The 21,870-nt window shown below is 40.2% G+C and overlaps 1 protein-coding gene across 1 annotated transcript in view; it reads left to right on the top strand.

Annotated features, from left to right (window-relative positions):
- Positions 1-21,870, top strand: part of ATG10 (autophagy related 10) — a 362,807-nt gene that overhangs the window by 47,610 nt on the left and 293,327 nt on the right. The window lies entirely within an intron of this gene.

Raw genomic sequence — 21,870 nt, forward strand, 5'->3', positions numbered from 1 at the left:
GGATTCAGGTTTCTTCTCCTCCCTCCTACATTGCCTTGACCATGAGGTGCTTCTCTTCTTGACAGATCTTTCAGAGTACCTGTGTGGTTTCCCTGGACTCTGTTTCTACTGTATCTTCATTTTGGGTTGCTGGGGCTTTCCCTTTGTTGTACACAGAGACTCAAGTTGAACATCAGCAATAGTACTTGACAGAGGTTCTGATTAGATACATAGTTGTTGTTTTCGACAGGTTATGTTGTTTTCGCCGGGCTGGCTTCACAGGCGGGTAACAGACGACCAGGGACTCATAGTTGAGCTGTAGGCAGTATCCCTTTATTCATGCAGGATGCAGCACAATCTAAGACGAGCTAAGTTAAACTCAAAGTACAGTACTGTAAAACTCACAATGCTGTCTTTATATATACTTGCCAAGTAAGGTGGAAACAGGATGTGACATAGAGAGGGTGGAGAGAAAAGTGACTGGTGAAAATCAGAGTGTGACAAAGAGGGGGCAGATTAGGCGAGAATCCTATCACTGAACCACAAATGCCCTGGAGGGAGGGTGGAACTTGTTAACAGTGGTTATATAAATAGAATGAAGTGGTTATGTAAATAGAATAGTGTTAAGCAGGGGGGATTTAAACCAAATGAAACAGAAGGGGTCTCATGCATACCAGCACATAGTATCCCATCATTTAATATTTAGTGAAGACTAAAGTTTGGCCTAGAGTGTGGAAAGACAAACTGTGGGGCTGGCACACCATCAGGGATGTTGCCTCTCTTTATAACAATGACTTTATAACAATAAGCATGTGTTGGCTTAACTTGTAAATAATTTTTTAGCTGGGTATAAGTTCTTTATGGTAAGTGACTTTTATCTGAAGTCCTAAAAAGTATTATTATATTGATTTCAATATATTTATTATGCTATTTTTTTCTGTCAGTATTTTATTCCTTTGTAAAATAATCTTTTCTCTCCACGATAACTCTGAAGAGTTACTCTTTGTCTTTGATGTTCTGTAATTTCACTATAATACATGCAATTAAAAAAATTTACTTATAAAATGGAAACATTGACAAGACCACAGGATAGGAGGGGTACAATTACACATATTTCCCACCACCAGAACTCTGCATCCCATCCCATCCCCCAAAAGCTTTCCTATTCTTTTTTTAATATTTATTTATTCCCTTTTGTTGCCCTTGTTGTTTCATTGTTGTAGTTATTATTGTTGGTGTTATTGATGTCATTGTTGTTGGATAGGACAGAGAGACATGGAGAGACGAGGGGAAGAAAGAGGGGGAGAGAAAGATAGACACCTGAGGATATGTTTTACTGCTTGTGAAACTACTCCCCTGCAGGTGGGGAGCTGGGGGCTTGAACCAGGATCCTTACGTAGGTCCTTGTGCTGTGCGCCACCTGCGCTTAACCTACTACACTACCTCCCAACTCCCAGCTTTCCTATTCTTTTTTTTTTTTTAATTTAAGAAAGGATTAATTAACAAAACCATAGGGTAGGAGGGGTACAACTCCACACAATTCCCACCGCCCAATCTCCATATCCCACCCCTTCCCCCGATAGCTTTCCCATTCTCTATCCCTCTGGGAGCATGGACCCAGGGTCATTGTGGGTTGCAGAAGGTAGAAGGTCTGGCTTCTGTAATTGCTTCCCCACTGAACATGGGCGTTGACTGGTCAGTCCATACTCCCAGTCTGCCTCTCTCTTTCCCTAGTAGGGTGGGTCTCTGGGGAAGCTGAGCTCTAGGACACATTGGTGGGGTCTTCAATCCAGGGAAGTCTGGCCGGCATCCTGATGACACCTGGAACCTGGTGACTGAAAAGAGAGTTAACATACAAAGCCAAACAAATTGTTGAGCAATCATGGACCCAAAGCTTGGAAAAGTGGAGAGGAAGTATTAGGGAGGTACTCACCGCAAACTCTAGTGTACTTCTGCTTTCTTACTTTGGTGCCATACTCCAAACTCAGACAATTTCTGCTTTGCGTTTCTACTTCTTTTTTTTTTTTACATGCATAACATTCCCCAGATTCCCATTTAACAATACAACCCCCACTATTTCATTCATCATTTTTCATGGACCTGTATTCTCCCCACCCACCCACCCACCCCCGAGTCTTTTACTTTGGTGTAATACTCCAATTCCATTTCAGGTTCGACTTGTGTTTTCTTTTCTAATCTTGTTTTTCAACTTCGGCCTGAGAGTGAGATCATCCCGTATTCATCCTTCTGTTTCTGATTTATTTCACTCAACATGATTTTTTCAAGGTCCATCCAAGATCGGCTGAAAATGGTAAAGTCACCATTTTTTACAGCTGAGTAGTATTCCATTGTGTATATATACCACAACTTGCTCAGCCACTCATCTGTTGTTGGACACTTGGGTTGCTTCCAGGTTTTGGCTATTACAAATTGTGCTGCCAAGAACATATGTGTACACAGATCTTTTTGGATGGATGTGTTGGGTTCCTTAGGATATATCCCCAGGAGGGGAATTGCAGGGTCATAGGGTAGGTCCATTTCTAGCCTTCTGAGAGTTCTCCAGACTGTTCTCCACAGAGGTTGGACCAATTGACATTCCCACCAGCAGTGCAGGAGGGTTCCTTTGACCCCACACCCTCTCCAGCATTTGCTGCTGTTACCTTTTCTGATGTGTGACATTCTCACAGGAGTGAAGTGATATCTCATTGTTGTCTTTATTTGCATTTCTCTGACAATCAGAGACTTGGAGCATTTTTTCATGTGTTTCTCAGCCTTTTGGATCTCTTCTGTGGTGAATATTCTGTCCAAGTCCTCCCCCCATTTTTGGATGGGGTTATTTGTTGTCTTGTTGTTGAGTCTGGCAAGCTCTTTATATATATTGGTTATTAAACTCTTATCTGATGTATGGCATGTAAAGATCTTCTCCCATTCTGTGAGGGGTCTCTTGATTTGGGTAGTGGTTTCTTTTGCTGTGAAGAAGCTTTTTAATTTGATATAGTCCCATAGGTTTATACTTGCCTTAGTCTTCCTTGTAATTGGATTCGTTTCATTGAAAATGTCTTTAAAATTTATGCAGAAAAAAGTTCTTCCAATATTTTCCTCTAAGTATCTGATAGTTTCTGGTCTAACATCCAAGTCCTTGATCCACTTGGAATTTACTTTTGTATTTGGTGAAATACAGTGATTCAGTTTCATTCTTCTGCATGTTTCAACCCATTGTTTCCAACACCATTTGTTGAAGAGACTCTGCTTCCCCCATATAATAGTCTGGGCCCCTTTGTCAAAGATTAGATGTCCATACGTATGGGACCTCATTTCTGGGCTCTCAATTCTATTCCACTGGTCAGTGTGTCTGTTCATGTTCCAGCCAGCTTTCCTATTCTTTATCCCTCTGAGAATATGGAGCCAGGGTTATTGTGGGATGCAGAAGGTGGAAGGTCTGGCTTCTGTAATTGCTTCCCGGCTGAACATGGGTGTTGTCAGGTTGATCCATAGTACCAGCCTGCCTCTCTCTTTCCCTGTTTTTGGTTACTGTGATCTCTGAGTCTTAAAATTCCTTTTATTTTATTCGTAGAATTTATATTTGATTAACTAATGGAAAATTCAGTCATTCACTCTCCAAGTATATTTTCTCTCTTGCTCCATTTTTTCATGTGAGGCTGAGACTTGCACACATGTGATGGTTCTACTGCTCCCTAGTCAACAAATTTATTCTTCTTAGTTTAGAGAGAGAGAGAGAGACTGGAAGACAGGAAGAGACACCTCAACACCACTCCACCATTCATGGACTTTTCCCTAGAGCCTTGATGCTTACATGTGGCAGCAGTGATTAAACCTTGGCTCTCATGCACAGTAAAGTTACACCAGGTGGGTTATATCTTAGTCTGTCCCCATTCTTGATATTCTTTTTATAAAAATACTTTCCTTTTTAATATTTCTTTCTTTTTCTTTTAATTAACTATTCGATAGGGATAGGAGAAATTGAGAAGAGAAGGGGAGGTAAAGAGGGAGAGAGACACTGCGGCTCTGTTTGACTGCTCGTGAAGCTTTCCCACAAAGGGGTCTGTTGTGTTGTTCCTGATAGAGATGACCAGTAACAATGGAGAGAGGGATTTATTCGAGGTCTAGGCCCATCATGTCTGTTTGGGAATCTCGGGACTCCCCGATTGCCAGGCTAGTGTCGCTGGAGAGACAAGAGACCAGGAACTCGTGGCTGAGCGGGAACGCAATGCAATGCCCTATTGACCAGAGACAACACTTTTTATATATCTCTTTAACCATAAGTGGCAAATTAGAAAAGGCAATGGCTAGGAGAGGGTGTGGAAAAAAGAAAAGAGTGTGAACATAGAAAGCTTCCATAGCAGCTGTTGTGAAGGTTCTAACCAATGGGATAAACTAATACCCTGCAGACAGGAAAAACCATGATTATGTAAATAGACCACAGCATCAAGCAATGCAGCATAGAGCAGGGGGCAGCTGGCCAACACCCGATTAGGGCCCCAGCTGATGGAATGGCCTGATAGTGACTAAAGAGTCATCATAAAGTATGCCAGTCTCTTGTCCTTATTCAGTTTTTGCAGTCCTTGCTTTGATAAGGATAGCTTGGGAGTGAGTGAGGGAAATATAATAGGAAATAGGTAAGGAAGGTATCTAAGTCTAAGTAGACACTCATTAGGAACTTCATACTGACTCACTGCAGACTATTGTGTCCTTTTGCTTTCAGGTATATATTTTGCCCTAATTTATGGATACATGTGAACCTATGCTCTATCTCATGGGACCTGGTCTATATCTAGGTTTTGGGACTTTGTTAGGAAGTGAATCACCTGGAATGGAATTAGAGAATCCTATGAAAAGAAAGGTCTCACCCAAGTATTGAGGCTGAGGGTTGACATCCCAAGCCTGACGTCTCTGGACACAGTCTGAAGGGAAGCATGCTGAGGTAGCACTCGTTGCATTGATTAGGTTGAGATTGGCAGATGCAATATCATTTGGTATGAATTGAGAGAAGCATGCAGGAGTGTGAGCCCCACCTTAGAGGCTCCAGGACTGGGGGAAATATAGGCTCTATAGAGGAAGCGGGGCAACTCCCGTTTTTCAAGTTAATTACATTTGTGAAGTTGGGAGTTTTCCATACCACTACCTGGAATTCTGGAATTCTACTTTTTTAAAACCAATCATTTCTTCTTTAATATATTTTTTTCAATTTTCAAATTGATTGTGGACTTTTTAATACGCTTAATATAGTTTTCTCAAGCCATGGACAGCTGTTTTTTGAGAAAGGGGTCAAAAACGTCATCTAGAGAAAGTATCGCCTTTTCAGCAAATGGTGCTAAGAAAATGGAGCTGAACATGTAAAAGAATAAAACTGGACCATCACATATCATCACACACAAAAGTCAGCTCCAAATGGACATAGACATTAAGCTGAAATCCATCAAGTATATAAATGGAAACATTGACAAAACACTCTGCCATGTTTGCTTCAGAAATGTCTTGGAAGAATTAAGTCTGATAGCAAGGAAAATAAAAGCAAACAAACAAAAGCAATGGGATTACATAAAACTGAAAAGCTTCTTTACAGCAAAACAAGCCATCACTAAAACAGAAAGACAACCTACTTCACAAGGGGTCTCTACATGCCTCAGACAACACAAAGGACTAATAATCAAATATATACAGAGTCACAAAGCTCAGCAACAACAAAAGAAAACATTGAAAAATAAAGAGAGGGACTTCTGGAAGCATAGCTATGATGGAGAAGGAACATTTAGGAATATCAGTAATTTAGGATTAATTTTTATGTTAATTTATCAAATTGAAGTGTTGTAGAAACAATCACTAATTTAAATTTGAGCTCCATAGACTTTGTGGTTATAGATTTTTGAGTGGAGACTTTCTTCTGAGATCTCTGCCCAAAGTCAACAAACATTTTTAGCTGGTAAATGGAATTTTTTTTTAATAATTTATTTCTTCATTGGGGAATTAATGCTTTACATTCAACAGTAAATGGAATTTTTATTGACTCTTTTACTGGATAAAGGGTTTGAGGTCAACTGGGGAGACAGTATAGTGGTATAGACATTTGTGCCTGAGGCATCGAAGGTTGTAGGTTCAAGCACCATAAGAAGCCAGAGTTTAGCCATACTCTGGCAATAGATACAAAACTAAACAAAATCCTATTTCTGCATATTTACACTAACTCGAGTCTTCAATTATTCATTGAGCAAAGCACAGTGCCTGTATATTTTCTATGTTTTCTTGACAGAAAAGAATAAACAGGCTGATGAGATAGCATCATGGTTATACAAAAAGACTTTTTCATGCTTGAAGTATCAAAGTTTCCAGATTCAACCCCCAGCACCACCAGAAAAGCCAGAGCTGAGCAGTGCATCAGGTTTAAAAAAAAAAATGATTATAAGAGCTAATTCTTATCTAGTGTACATATAGTGGGTTAGATATTGTTCTAAGCAATTTACATATAATTCTCATATGAGTTTCTATATCTGACATAAAAATGTTTTTCCAGGGCCGAAGAGATAGTTTAACCAGTACCCAATAGATTAACATCTCAATGTGTGTGCAGTAATATCTCTGTCTCTATCTCTGTCTCCTTCTCTGTTTCTAAAAAAAATGTTTTACATATTAGGAAACTGAACTACAGGTTTACTAACTTTTCAAAGCTTATACAACTATTTTTATTTAAGATTTTACTGATTTATTCATGAAGAAGATAGGAGGAAAGAGAGAGAGAAAGAACCAGACATCACTCTGGTACATGTGCTATCTGGGATTGAACTCAGGACCTCATGCTGAAGAGTCCAATGCTTTTGTGCCACCTTCTGGACCGCAGTTATACAGCTATTAAGTGGCCAACCTGGGAATCAAACTAGGCATTGTGGATTTGATGAGTATTAAATATTAAAAAACATTGCTTCTTAATGGTAAATTTAAAGTACTATTCAGTCTTAAATTTTTGTACTAGAATATTTAGCTATTTGAATAAGTGTAAAGAACTATTTTACTTCATTAAATGACTCATGAATTCGGCAGCATCCCATCAAGCAAATAGAAGAATATTCCAAAGGCCACAGAAATAGGAAGAGCTTTAAAGGTACTGCAAAGTACACACAAACAGAAAAGATTATTTCATGCTTAGGTAGACTTAGGAGAGAATAACTTCCTGAGTGCTGGCCAGAAAATTCCACATTGACTAGTTCAGACTGCATTCTTGGAGGAGATCAGTTACATTCCCAACTGCAGTTAGGTTAGGTGTTAAGTCATAGTGAGCTTAGCGCAAGTGACTCCATTTTGGACCTGTCACTTCTTTTTAACGAGAGTCTTCAGATATTCCAACTGTCATATTTCCAGAAAAAGAAATTCTAAATTTTTATTTTAAGAGTTCATTCTTGTGGCATTTAACTTTATATGCCCATTTTCTTGGGCCAAGGAGTACCACAATTAAAGATTATTTTTATTTTTATTTATTTATTTATTTATTTATATTTAAGAAAGGAGACATTAACAAAACCATAGGATAAGAGGGGTACAGTTCCACACAATTCCCACCACCCGATATCCATATCCCATCCCCTCCCCTAGTAGCTTTCCCATTCTCTATCTCTCTGGGAGTATAGACCGAGGGTCTTGTGGGTTACAGAAGGTGGAAGGTCTGGCTTCTGTAATTGCTTCCCCACTGAACATGGGTGTTGACTGGTTGATCCATACTCCCAGTCTGCCTCTCTCTTTCCCTAGTAGGGTGGGTCTCTGGGGAAGTGGAGCTCCAGTACACATTGGTGGGGTCGTCTATCCAAGGAAGTCTGGTCGGCATCATCCTGACATCTGGAACCTGGTGGCTGAAAAGAGAGTTAACATACAAAGCCAGACCAATTGTTAAACAACCATGGACCTAAAGACTGGAATAGTGCAGATGAAGTGTTGGGAGATATTCCCTGCAGGCTCTTGTGTACTTCAGCTTTCAGGTATATATTTTTCCCTAGCTTATGGGCACGTGTGAACCTATGCTCTATCTCAGGGGACCTGGACTATATCTAGATTTGGGGACTTTATTGGGGAGTGGAATACCTGGAATGGAATTAGAGAATACTATGAAAGGAAAGGTCTCACCCGACTGATGAAGCTGAAGGGTTGTCATTGCACACCTGAAGTCTCTGGACACAGTCTGAAGTGAAGCATGCTGAGGTGGCACTCATTGCGTTGATTAGGTTGCGATTGGCAGATGCAATATTATTTGGTATGAATTGAGAGAAGCATGCAGGAAAGTGCATCCCACCCTAAGGTTCCAGGACTGGGGGAAATATAGGCTCTATAGTGGAAATGTGAGGTTCCTGCTGTCTTAGGATTCAAGAAGACAATGGATAGTTATTATTATCATCACATTATTTGGTAATTGGGCTAACTTTGAAAGTCCCTTTGTTAGGATTTGCTATATAATACCCAATATCTTGTATATAGCTGCACCAAACAGAGGAGTTTTTAAACTTTTTTCTCTTTGGGGAGGGGAAAGGAAGGCTAGCTCTAAGTCTCTCAATAATTCCACCTGATTTAAATCTGACTTTAATCCTTCATGATAAATTAAGATTCTTTATCTTTTTACCCTTGTTTTTTGGGAGTACTTTGTCTAAGCCAACACCTCATCCACATCCTCTCACTGAACCAAAGGCATTCCATTTGGACAGAGTAGATGAACTCCAAGAGGAGTAAATGGTGTTAATTTTTACTTTTAATCCTATTATTAAAAGAATGCAATAAAAAATGTATGCTCAACAGGGATATGACAAAAAAACTACAGATTAATATCTTTGATGATGAACATTGATGCTAAAATCCTGAACAAAATTTTAACCAATCAGATACAGCAGTATATAAAAAAGATTGTTCATCATGACCAAATGGGGTTTAACCAAGGAATGCAAGTTTAGTTTAATATACGTAAATCAATCAACGTAATCCACCACATCAATAAAGCAAGACCAAAATCAATAGATGTTTTTTCAATAGAAAAAGCCTTTGACAAAATACAACATCCCTTCATGATCAAAACACTATAAAAAATGGAAATAGATGAAATGGAGATAGTAGACTCTACTATCCTCAAGATAGTAGAGTCCATATACAGCAAACCTATAGCCAACATCATTCTCAATAGTGAAAAACTGGAAGCATTGCCCCTCAGATCAGGTACTAGACAGGGATGCCCACTGTCACCATTACTATTCAACACAGTGTTGGAAATTCTTGCCATAGCTATCAGGCAGGAGCAAGGAATTAAAGGCATACAGATTGGAAGAGAAGAAGTCAAACGCTCACTATTTGCAGATGACATGATAGTATACATAGAAAACCCTAAAAAATCCAGCAGGAAGCTTTTGGAAATTAGCAGGCAATACAGTAAGGCTACAAAATTAACATTCAAAAATCAGTGACATTCTTCTATGCAAAAACTAAGTTAGAAGAAGTTGAGATCCAGAAATCAATTCCTTTTACTATAGCAACAAAAACAACAAAACATCTAGGAATAAACCTAACCAAAGAAGTGAAAGACTTGTATACTGAAAATTATGAGTTACTACTCAAGGAAATTGAAAAAGACACAAAGAAGTGGAAAGATATGCCATGTTCATGGGTTGGAAGAATTAACATCGTCAAAATGAATATACTACCTAGAGCCATCTACAGATTTAATGCTATCCCCATCAAGATCCCAACCACATTTTTTAGGAGAATAGAACAAATGCTACAAATGTTTATCTGGAACCAGAAAATACCCAGAATTGCCAAAACAATCTTGAGAAGAAAGAACAGAACCGGAGGCATCACACTCCCAGATCTCAAATTGTACTATAGGGCCATTGTCATCAAAACTGCTTGGTACTGGAATAGACACACTGACCAGTGGAACAGAATTGAGAGCCCAGAAGTAAGCCCCAACAGCTATGGACATCTAATCTTTGACAAAGGGGCCCAGACTATTAAATGGGGAAAGCAGAGTCTCTTCAACAAATGGTGTTGGAAACAATGGGTGGAAACATGCAGAAGAATTAAACTGAATCACTGTATTTCACCAAATACAAAAGTAAATTCCAAGTGCATCAAAGACTTGGATGTTAGACCAGAAACTATCAAATACTTCAAAGAAGATAATCGAAGAACTCTTTTCTGTATAAATTTTAAAGACATCTTCAGTGACACAAATCCAGGACTAAAGCAAAAATAAGCCAATGGGACTATATCAAATTAAAAAGATTTTGCACAGCAAAAGAAACTACCACCCAAACAATGAGACCCCTCACAGAATAGGAGAATCTTTACATGTCATACATCAGAAAAGAGGCTAATAACCAGAATATATAAAGAGCTCACTGAACTCAGCAAAAAGAAAACAAATGACCCCATCCAAAAATGGGGAGAGGATATGAATAGAATATTCACCATAGAAGAGATTCAAAAGGCCAACAAATATATGACAAAATGCTCCAGGTCATTGACTGTCAGAGAAATGCAAATAAAAACAACAATGAGATACCACTTCAGTCCTGTAAGGATGTCATACACCAGAAAAGGTAGCAGCAACAAATGATGGAGAGGTTATGGGAACAAAGGAACCCTCTTTCGCTGCTGGTGGGACTGTCAATTGGTCCAGCTCCTGTGGAGAGCAGTCTGGAGAATTCCAGAAGTGGACCTACCCTATGACCCTGAGATTCTTCTCCTGGGGATAGATCCTAAGGAACCAGACACACCCATCCAAAAAGATCTGTGTACACCTATGTTCATAGCAGCACAATTTGTAATAGCCAAAACCTGGAAGCAACCCAGGTGTCCAACAACAGATGAATGGCTGAGCAAGTTGTCGTCTATATACACAATACTACTCAGCTATTAAAAATGATGATTTTGGGAGTCGGGCTGTAGTGCAGCGGGTTAAGCGCAGGTGGCGCAAAGCACAAGGACTGGCATAAGGATCCCGGTTTGAACCCCGGCTCCCCACCTGCAGGGGAGTCGCTTCACAGGTGGTGAAGCAGGTCTGCAGGTGTCTATCTTTCTCTCCTCCTCTCTGTCTTCCCCTCCTCTCTCCATTTCTCTCTGTCCTATCCAACAACGACAACAACAATAATAACTATAACAATAAAACAACAAGGGCAACAAAAGGGAATAAATAAATAAAATAAATATAAAAAAAAATTTTTTAAAAAGATGATTTCCGGAGTTGGCGATGGTGCAGCGGGTTAAATGCACGTGGCACAAAGCGCAAGAACTGGTAGAAGGATCCTGGTTCGAGTCCGCGGCTCCCCACCTGCCAAGGAGTCACTTCACAGGCAGTGAAGCAGGTCTGCAGGTGTCTGTCTTTCTCTTCCCCTCTCTGCCTTCCCCTCCGCTCTCCATTTCTCTCTGTCCTATCCAACAACGATGACATCAATAACCACAACAATGTTAAACAACAAGGGCAACAAAAGGGAAAATAAATAAATATTTTTAAAATGGTGATTTCATCTTTTTCAGCCCATCTTGGGGGGAGCTTGAAGGTATCATGTTAAGTAAGATAAGCCAGAAAGAGAAGGATGAATATGGGATGATCTCACTCACAGGCAGAAGTTGAAAAACAAGATCAGAAGGGAAAACACTAAGCAGAAGTTGGACTGGAGATGGTGTATTGCATCAAAGTCAAAGACTCTGGGGTGGGAGTTCAAGTCCTGGAACATGATGGCAGAGGAGGACCTAGTGGGGGTTGCATTTTTATGTGGAAAACTGGGAAATATTATGCATGTACAAACTATTGAATTTACTGTCAACTGTAAAACATTAATCTCCCAATAAAGAATTTTTTTTAATGTATTCTCATTGTAATGGTCACTGAGTATTTGTATTTAAACATTTCTAAGGGACTCTGAAATGGAGAAATTTGTGTAAGAAAACCTCAAGTTTTTTTTAAGAGAAGAGATGTTAAAATTTGAATGAAGCATGGAGGGAAATAATAATAAGTGAAGAAATTAAAGCTATTGTAAAAGGTAAGTCAAAGTGATTGCTGTAGTATAGTCTCAGTGTGAACCACCACAGATAACCTGAGCACAGAAAGGGACTCATTGAAGATACAGACTCTTAACTTTCCTCTACATTCACCAAATCAGAAACTGATGACTGAGCCCACAAATCAGAAACGCTGACGACTGAGCCCACAAATCTGTTTTTAACAAACTGTCAGGTAATGTTTATACATATCTTAATACTAGAAATCTATCACTATCACCTATTTAGGATTTATTTTATTGCAAACACCAATTTTTAACAGGGTGAGATGTTGTTTCCCCTGTCTTTTTTTTTTTTATCATTTTTTGGGGAGCATCATTTGTTGACACATGGATACACATGGATACAATTTATCCCCATAATAGGTATCTGCAAAAACCATGAACCTTCAAACTGTAGTTTATGGCCTTTTAGCTAAAACAGAGATATTAGATGCCTCTTCAACTGCTCTTTCCTCGTATGTTGCAGAATGTCATATTACCCTTTTTTAAACATGTTTTTTAAAACATGTTTTTTTAAATTTTATTTATTTTCCCTTTTGTTGCCCTTGTTGTTTTATTGTTATAGTTATTATTGTTGTTGTTGTTGTTGGATAGGACAGAGAGAAATGGAGAGAGGAGGGGATGACAGAGAGGGGGAGAGAAAGACAGACACCTGCAGACATGCTTCACCGCCTGTGAAGCGACTCCCCTGCAGGTGGGGAGCCAGGGGTTCGAACCCGGATCCTTACTCCCATCCTTGCACTTGCTTAACCCACCTTGCTACCTCTGGACTCCCCAAAACATGGTTTTTTTTAAAGGATGTTCTTGTCATCTAATTTAATGATAAAGTAATGAGTGTGGAAGTCAACCCTTGTATTTTATATACATAGATAAGAACACATTCTTCTTACTGGCAGTCTCCTTTGCATTTCTTTTTAGTAATCAAGGGTTGACTCTTTGGATCTTTTACAGCAGATCTAAGATACAGAACAAGTTTTACGACTTTATTTTCATAGGGAATGAATGGAAGAAAGCTGAGCACAAGTTCCCTTTAAAGTGTCGCAGTATTTCAAACATCAAGATTGTTTCTCTAGCCGTGATTGTTATGTCAGTATAGAGAATGTTTTGATGTTGTTCTTTTTTTAAAGCAAGCATTTATTTATCATCCTGTTCCAGGTACTATGCTAGACACTGAAAATGCAACTATGATCAGAACTGACATGGTCTCTCTCACCATAGAGCTTAAAAGTTGGTGAAAATCTAGACAAGGGCCATGCAGCATGATAAATATTATGACAGGCTAAATAAATAAATAAATAAGAATAAGGGCAACGTCGGAACAGTTATCGTGAAAGTGAACCACAACTACTGTCTGAGTGATTGATTGCTCTTGATCATAAAATCTGCTCACAAGACAGAAGCTAAGTTCTGCTCATCCTTCAGAAGACAGCATAGCTTGTCATGTCCTTGTATATTCCAGGATGGTCTCCCTGCCATGATGCTGGCCCCCATATTTAAACCTTACTCTTTTTTTAGCCTCTTTTCACTCTGAGATCCCTCAGTTCATCTCTATTCTTACTTTTTAGTTCTTGTTTGTTAAACATTTTGTCCTGCCACCAAGTTGTAGATGTTACCGTGATACCCTCCTTACTTCCCTGGGAAGATGACCTTATCATTGTGTCCTGGAACCCCAGCTCTCCAGAGAGCCCTACCCCACTAGGGAAAGAGACAGGCTGGGAGTATGGATCAGCCTGCCAGCACACATGTCCAGGCAGGCAGCCATTACAGAAGCCAGAACTCCCACCTTCTGCACCCCATAAAGAAGTTTGGTCCACAGAGGAGAAAGGGGAGGGAGATTTGGATGTAGTAATAGGTTTAAGTGTCACTTTGAAATGAAGAGAGGATTGGACCATGAAAAGGGGGGGCAGGTATATACAAATATAGACAGATAGTTGTAGAAGTAATAGTTAATCAATTATCTGCAACCTTGGGAGAATTGCTGTAGCTTCTCATGGAGGGGTTGGGGATACAGAGCTCTGGTGGTAGGAATTATACCCCTGCTATCTTATAATTGTGTAAATCACTAATTTAAATTTAAAAATAAAAAAATAAACATAAATAAAATGTTTGACCCATACTCCCAGAGGGGGAAAATGTTAGTGGAAGATGATCTTTCCATTACTCAAAACATGTAGCTGTAATTCATCCCCTCTCTGCATGCTGATGATTATATCTTTTTTTTAAAAAAAAATGTATCTTACTATGGAGCTACTAAGAACAATCTTGGATGGAGCTAGAAGGAATTATGTTAAGTGAGATAAGTCAGAAAGACAAAGACAAGTATGTATCTTAAAATTACTCAGAAATCAGGACCCTGGCGGTAGCGCAGAGTGGCACAAAGCGCAAGGTGCTTTGCAGGTGTCACAAAGTGCAGGGACCTGAGTAAGGATCATGGTTGGAGCCCCCGGATCCCCACCTGCAGGGGAGTCGCTTCACAGGTGGTGAAGCAGGTCTGCAGGTGTCTATCTTTCTCTCCCCCTCTCTGTCTTCCCCTCCTCTCTTCATTTCTCTCTGTCCTGTCCAACAACAACGACATCAATAATAACTACAACAATAACAACAACAAGGGCAACAAAAGGGAATAAATAAATATAAACAAAAAATAAAGAACAACAACAACGATAAACCACAAGGGCAGCAAAAGGGAAAAAATAGCCTCCAGAAGCAGTGGATTTGTGGTACAGGCATCAAGTCCCAGCAATAACCCCCCAAATAAATAAATAATAAGTAAATATTAAAAAATACTCAGAAATCAAGATCAGTAGTTGCCCCCCCCCCCTTTTTTTTCCCTATGGTCCTGCCTTCTCTTCCTTTCTAATCATACCTAGTACTTCTGAGCATCCTCCCCGACTCCTACTTTTTTTTGTTATTTTTCCTCTTCTCTCTCTAGGTCCTGGTGGAATTAAAGATCAGAGCCCTCTGGTCAGCTTCCTCTAACATTTCTCCCCTTTGGGAGTATGGATAAAAATTCTTTTTGAGGTGCAGAAGGTGGAAGTTCTGGATTCTGAAATTGCTTCTCTGCTGGACATGGGCGTTGACAGGTAGATCCATACACCCCGGTCTATTTCTATCTTTCCCTAGTGGGGTAGGGCTCTCAGGAGGTGAGAGTTTGGGACACATTGGTGAGATTGTCTGCTCAGGGAAGTCATGATGGAATGAATCATAGTGGCATCTGTAACTTGGTGGTTGTAAGACAGTAAGATATAAAGCAAGACAAAATATTTGATGAACAGAAACCATAAAGTAGGAATAGAGCAGATGGGAATAGGGATTTTATGGTACATAGAAGCCATGAATTCTATTGTAGGTATGTTCCTAGGAGCCCATGACTGTGGTAATTTTTGCCTGAGCTTGGTAGCTAACATGCAGGTGGGCTAAAAATACTGTCTGAGAGGATGGTGTCAGAGTTGAGAATGGAACTAAAAAGCTGTATCAAGGAAGAGAGTAGCTCCCAAACTTTAAGAAAGTATACAAATAAAATTAGCTATTTACCATGTTGATCTGACCCAGGGCTCATATCTATTAGTATATATCACAGGAGGCTGTGCATCTGGGTGACAAGTCTAGCAGATGGAGCTTGTCTCAAGTGGCCTCCCCCAGGGCTCTGTTCTGGCTCCTACGCTATTTAATATTTACATCAATGACCTCCCAGAAACTTCTTCAAGGAAGTTCATCTACGCTGATGACATCTGCTGTGCAACTCAGGCATCCAAGTGCGACATCCTCGAGGAAACACTCACGAAAGACATGTCTCTGATATCTGATTACTGTAAAAAATGGCAACTAATCCCTAGCACTGCAAAAACGGTATCATCTGTTTTCCATCTACGCCATGCCTCGGCCTCGCGTGAGCTTAATGTGCAGCTTGACGATACGAGAATCTGGCATGAAGCCCAGCCAGTCTATCTTGGCGTTACTCTCGATCGCACCCTGTCATTTCACGAACATCTCATAAAAACTGCAGCAAAGGTGGGCGCGAGGAATCACATCATTGCAAGACTGGCCAGCTCCTCATGGGGCGCGAGTGCTTCCACACTACGATCATCATCTCTGGCATTCTGCTATTCCACTGCAGAATACTGTGCCCCAGTATGGTTCCGTAGCCCCCATGTCCACTTGGTCGATTCCAAATTATATTCCTCCATGAGGATCATTTCTGGAACCATCCATTCCACCCCGGTTCCATGGCTGCCAGTTCTCAGCAAAAATGCCCCGCCAGATATTCGTCGGGATGCGGCATCATCTAAGTTCATTTCCCACGTCTACGCTCGACCGGACCTGCCAATATACGCGGATATCTTCGCCCACCCTGTCCAACGCTTGACGTCTCGTCACCCAATCTGGTCCCCTACGCCTACACTGAACTTCTCTGTTCCAGTCTCTTGGAAACAGAGCTGGCAGTCAGCTGAGGTCAAGAACAAACACCTCGTCACAGACCCCTGCAAGCGTCAACCTGGCTTTGACCTAGCACGTTATGATCGGGCCCTCCTCAATCGCTATGGAACAGGCCATGGCCGGTGCGCCGCTATGTTCCACCGCTGGGGAGCCAGAGACGACCCGAACTGCCCCTGCGGCTCCAGACAGACTATGACCCACATAGTCAACGACTGCCACCTCTCCAGATTCAAAGGAGGTCTCGAAACTTTACATCAGGCTCAACCTGACGCTGTTGACTGGCTACGGAAGAAGGGCAAACACTAGAAGAAGAAGAACAGGAGGCTGTGTGACCTCTGAGTCCCTGTCAGTCTGAGCTCACAGTCCATAGTCACAGCTGGGAACATTCTAGGCTTTACTCATTTCAGGACCAGTCTTCCTCCAGTGGCAGAACAGGATGACCCAATCTCACCTCAGAGAGTGGGGAAGACCCTACCATTGCTAATTCATTGTGGAGTAGGTCTTGAAGAAGCCCACAGAAGGACTTATGTTCCAGATAGAAGTGACCAGTGATGGTGAGGACAGGGATCTGTTAGAGGTCTAGGCCCATTGAATCTGTGATGGAATCCAAGGATCTCCAGACTAGGGCCCCAGGTGATGGGGTGGCCTGGCAGTGACCAAGAAGGACAGCATTAAGTAAGTCAGTCTCTTGCCCTTGTCCAGCTTTTGTATTTTGTAGTCCCTTCTTTGCCTAAGAAACTTAGGCTTTCTTTTTTCTTTTCTTTTTTATATTACATATGAGGTTTAATTATGTAGTATATACAACTCAGTGTAATAAAATATAAATATCAGAAATTCAGCAACAGGAAAGGAGTTCTCAGTGTTCTCTGAAGGGCATTTGTAAACAATGAAGTACTGAGTGTGGTCACACTGGATCCTCAGCTCTGAGGGCAAGGCTAAGAAGGTTTTCTTCCAGTTGTTAAAGCGTTGAGTGTCACCTGTTGTCTCTAAACTGGTATTGAGTTTATGGGCTCTGGCCTCAATCAGGGAGGAAATATCCCTAGGATCTTAGTGCGGTTTAGGCTAACTTTAATTTTTACTGCATTTACTTGTTTGGTGATTCTAGTAAAAGGTTTTCGTAGAGACAATAATTGTTCTTGAGTTGATAAATATATTTTGCAAGTGCATCTCTTGGCCAACTGTATACAATTTTCTTCTAAAGATTACCAGGGAGTGATAAGAATGCTGATGCTGTCAAAAGAGATCAAGAGATCCACCTTACTTTCTTTTGTGTAATTAGTTGAGTAGATAACAGTGATTGAGGGACGTGAAGTAGGGATAGGAGAGCAGGGTGTCTATATCAAGTAATTAATATTTGATTAGAAAATTTAGGGTGCCTTCTTTAGGCCTTTTTGTTTGAAAGGCCTAAATAGTTCTAAATCTAACCACAAAGGACTATTAAGCACTGTTATTTTGAGGTATATAGTTGCACCTAATTTACTGATACTAGGATACATGTATACAGCCCCCTAGGCCCTATCCTATAACTAGTATTTGTAGCTTTGCTAGAAAAAGCACCATCTGAAGTGGAACTGAATAGTCCATGTGCTAAGAAAGATCTTACCAGATTACTGGGGTTGGAAGGTTGACATGTCAGGCTTGGTGTTTCTGGATACAATCCGAAGCAAAAAGGCAGTGGCGGCATAATGGGGTCTGGTGCAGCTGAGGGCACTGATCCAAATAGTTTTATATATTTAGTACTCTTCCAGTGAAATTTCTGGAAGATTTAAAAAAAAAAAAAAGAAATTGTTTCTAAAACATAAAAAGAACTACAAAGAGTTTACAATAGGTAACATAATTTTAAACTAGAGGAACTGAGTTGAAGTACTTCACCCACTTAATTTCAAGAAATTCTTGAGAGCCACAGTGATCAGTGCCGTGTAGTATTTGTATAAGGAGACAGACATTTGACAATATACACAACACTTAGGAACAGAGAGTTCAGTCAGACACCCCATCATATGCAGTGATTTTTGCCAAGATGATTAATTGGGAGAAAGAACAATATTTTTAGGAAATAATATTGAGCACTTGATATTCATATTTAAATGATACTGAGCAATTGATATTCATATTTATGAATAAATATCTAGTCAATGAGTCAGATTGAGAATCTTTCTACTTATCCACTTTTTGGCCATTTGTTTCTCTTCATTAGTGAAGTGTTTGCTTACTTAAAAAAATTAGATATTTACCATTGAATGTAAAACATTAATTCCCCAATAAAGGAAATTTTTTTAAATTATGCTATATATTTTCTTATTTTTAAGTTGCAATAATCATTAAATATTATTAACATTAATTATTAAGTATTCTGTACATAAATCTTTTACCCACATGTCTTTTGCAAATGTGGTCTATCTTGCCTTTCATTTTTTTAGCTATATCCTGGTAGACTGGAAGTTTTTAATTTTAATGGAGTCCATTTGTTTTCCTGGGGAAGGGGGTGTTACACTTTTGGTGGTGTATTTGAGAAATCATTGCTAAGTTCAAAGTCACAAGGATTTTTTATGCTTTCTCCTTTTTTTTTTTTTTTAAGGATTTCAAACTTTACTTTGGGGGCCTAATACCTTTATCTGACCTCTTTAACATAACATGGGCTTTATCAAGTGTGCTTACTAGGTTCTAAGTTTCAGTTTCCCCAAAGAACCAGGTGGAAACAGTACTGCCTTTTGTGATCTAGTCTTGGAAGAGATACAGCTTCATTACACACACACACACACACACACACACACACCTCAAGTTCAGATTTAAGGGTAGGAGCAACATAGACCTGAAATGGTAATGAAGAGAAAAACCAACACCTTTTTTTTCTTTCCTGTAGCCAAAGCATTGTTCCCCAACATCAGGCACTTTTTTACTGAGAGAGAGAGAGAGAAAGAGAGAGAGGCAGGCATTGCATGCCAGAATTTTCCCCAGCACTGTAGCACTTCCTGTGTGATGCTGGAGTTTGAGCCTGGGTTGTACACATGGCAAGGAACACACTATGTTCAGTGAGTATCTCTTCCATCTATCAACGTCACATCGTAAAATGAGAATTACAAGTTGGGACATTTTGTAGCCACCTTAGAAAACACAATCTACCACACCATTCTGAAGTCAAAGAAACGTGGCTATATCTCTTGCTTTAACTGACACGAAAAATGGGCATAATTCTTGAAGAGGTTCTTTAAATTTTGGACACAATACATAGTTCACTTATATATGATGCTTTGGTGTTTTAAAACAATTTACCATGTCCCCTGACAGGATGCCAACTTTGTTGAAGCTTAGAATAAGCAAAGGCTATCTAGATGTGCCAGTGACTCTAACGATGGAGAATCTGTGAGGGAAAAAAATCACAAAGCTATTAGGATTTAGAGCTAAGACCTGTGCTCTTTGACAAGTAACTATTTTTCTCTGGAGAAATGACTTAATGTTGCTAACCATCCTAATAGAAACAGAAAATCTGATTACTAGGAAGCCAGATGGCCATGTGACTTTGGCTGCCTATGGCCAAGAAGGTTGGCTTCATTTGTTATGCCATTGTCCAGCTTCATTACAAACATAGGTAATAAAGGCATAAATAAGCTTGTTGCATTGGTGGTTTAAATTCTCACAGTGAGACCTCCACATAATGCTGACCCAGTGCCAACCTACCTACTTGGATTCATTGATAGCTATTGATAGAAAAGTGAAAAAAAAAAAAGGGCCCTGGTTTACAAATGGGTCTGAATAGCTGTTCTCAGAGTGTTTTGCGTTTAGTTACTGAAGGTAACTAAACTGAAGGTAGTTAGTAGCTATAGCTATGACTTCTTCTTTTTTTTCTTCTCCTTCTCTTTCTCCTCCTCCTCCTCCTCCTCCTCCTCCTTTTCTTTTTCTTTTTTTATATTTATTTATATCCTTTTGTTGCCCTTGTTGTTTTATTGTTGTAATTGTTGTTGTTATTGATGTCGTTGTTGGATAGGACAGAGAGAAATGGAGAGAGGAGGGGAAGAAAGAGTGGGCTAGAGAAAGACAGACACCTGCAGATCTGCTTCACTGCTTCAAGCGACTCCCCTGCAGGTGGGGAGTGGGGGGAGGTTTCGAACCCGGTTCCTTACGCCAGTCCTTGCACTTTGTGCCACCTGCACTTAACCCACTGCGCTACCGCCCGACTCCCCTCTTTTTCTTCCTTCCTTCCTTCCTTCCTCCCTTCCTCTCTCTCTCTCTCTCTCTCTCTCTCTCCTTCTTTCTTTCTGAACCCATAGCCAAAATTTTTCTTTGGGAGCATGGCTCTGTTTTTTTTTTTTTTTTTTTTTTTTACTATAAGGCAGACAATATTTATTTTTGTGAACTGTTAGTGAACGTTTTATGAAATGTATATTTTTACACAATATGTGTTATCAACAAAACACTCTCAGTGCATCAGGAAGGTTTGGGGGTCCCTCAGGTACAGTTACAGGGAGGTGAGGGAGGCAAACACAGTATTGAAATCCCTAAAACCATCCTAAGCTAAATCCTCTTAAGGGAAGGTCAGTTTGTGATTCAGCCTGGTATTTGTTCACTGAGCCTTATCCACTGTGAAACCCGAGGTGGCAAGCCTCCCAGAGGCTTTTTCTCAGCCCTATAAGCTTAGGCTCAAGCCTCAGGATGTGAGGATGTACTGAGAAGGCTAAAGGGAATTGTTGGCACCAGGATTTGAAGGCTGAGCATTTTACCACTCTAACCATATGAGTATAATGTGAGAAATTTTTTTTTTCTTATCTCCTCATCCACAGCCTAACTTAGAACCTATTTGTAAAGGTTTTGTTTTTGTTTGCAATTTTAGAATTTATTACATGTATTTATACAGAAGGAGTTAGAGCTGGAATACTGTCACAAAAGGGCTTTTTAAAAAATTTTATTTATTGATTCCCTTTTGTTGCCCTTGTTGTTTTATTATTGTAGTTATTGTTGTTGTTATTGATGTTGTTGTTGTTGGATAGTACAGAGAGAAAATCGAGAGAGAAGGGGAAGACAGAGAGGGGAAGTGAAAGATAGACACCTGCAGACCTGCTTCACCGCCTGTGAAGCGACTCCCCTGCAGGTGGGGATCCGGGGGCTCGAACCGGGATCCTTAATCTGGTCCTTGCGCTTTGCACCACATGCACTTAACCCGCTGCGCTACCGCCCGGCTCCCTGCATTTTTTAAAAAATCATTTTATTGGGGAGTTAATGGCTTCCAGTGCAGTCTTTGACACATTGGTCCAACTTTTCACCTGCCCATGACAGATGTGTGCAGAACATTCTGACCTTAACTTGGTCCTTTCCCATCATGTGCCAGGACCCCCAAAGCACTCACCACCCCTTTTCTCCCTTCTTTCCCCAAAGTCCTTTGCTTTGGTGCAATATGCACCCACCCAACGCAAGT

The sequence above is a fragment of the Erinaceus europaeus genome, chromosome 11 (genome assembly GCF_950295315.1).
Source record: "Erinaceus europaeus chromosome 11, mEriEur2.1, whole genome shotgun sequence".
In the NCBI taxonomy this organism is placed as follows: domain Eukaryota; kingdom Metazoa; phylum Chordata; class Mammalia; order Eulipotyphla; family Erinaceidae; genus Erinaceus; species Erinaceus europaeus.